Consider the following 854-nt stretch of genomic DNA (forward strand, 5'->3'; position numbering starts at 1 on the left):
ACCCATCAAGCCTGAAATTGAACCCACTCCTAGGGATCAACTTTCAACCAAACGACAACAAAAATAAACCCTTTGTCTTCAAGTCCATTCTCCCTCATAGCAGACCTATAGGACAGAGTAGAACTGTCTTGTAGGGTTTCCAAGGCTGTAAATCTTTACAGAAACCAGTCTGCCTCATCTTTCTTCTGCAGAGTGGCTGTTATAAATGAACTGTTGACCTTTTGGTTAGCAGCCTAGCACTTTAACCACTGTGCCACCAGGGCTTCTCAGCCAAACAATAGACTGGCCCATAAAGTGAATAATTATACCAGGGAGGAGCATACTCAGTACAGTCAACCATATGAGACCAAAAGGGCAGCATTTGCCCAAAAACAAAAACAAAGTTTACAAGACAGGAAGGGTCAGGAAAGAGGGATGAAAGGAAACAGGGAACCCAGGGAGAAAGAAGGAAGAATGCTGTTATACTGCACAGATTGCAACGAGTGTCATAAAACAAAATATATATAAATTGTTGAATAGGAAAAAAAGAAAAAAAAAGTTTGAATTAAAAAATAAAATCCTTGAGAATACTAAATGGTACTTTATTTTATATTACAGGTAAATTTTAGATAATCATATTTTCATATGTTTTAAGTTTCTGGGTTTTACATATTGAATTTGTTTTTGGCTTCATTGACTGTCCAATACTGAATTTTTTTCTATCTGAACTTGCTGTTAATTGGCAGGTATTGTTGTGCCCAGGTTATGAAGGAGTTGCTTGGCGAGGAATATGCCAACACACGACAATGCAAAAGCAATAGGAAAGTTTATTAGCTAACTTAAGTTAGGGTCTTTGCCCTTACCAGATCGGTGGC

The 854-nt window shown here is 37.8% G+C and overlaps 1 protein-coding gene across 1 annotated transcript in view; it reads left to right on the forward strand.

Moving 5' to 3' along the window:
* The window catches only part of ABCB7 (ATP binding cassette subfamily B member 7), a 219,109-nt gene that overhangs the window by 194,919 nt on the left and 23,336 nt on the right, over positions 1–854 (forward strand). The window lies entirely within an intron of this gene.

This window comes from Orycteropus afer, unplaced genomic scaffold (assembly GCF_000298275.1).
Source record: "Orycteropus afer afer isolate SDZICR_OR568_19922 unplaced genomic scaffold, OryAfe1.0 scaffold00942, whole genome shotgun sequence".
In the NCBI taxonomy this organism is placed as follows: domain Eukaryota; kingdom Metazoa; phylum Chordata; class Mammalia; order Tubulidentata; family Orycteropodidae; genus Orycteropus; species Orycteropus afer.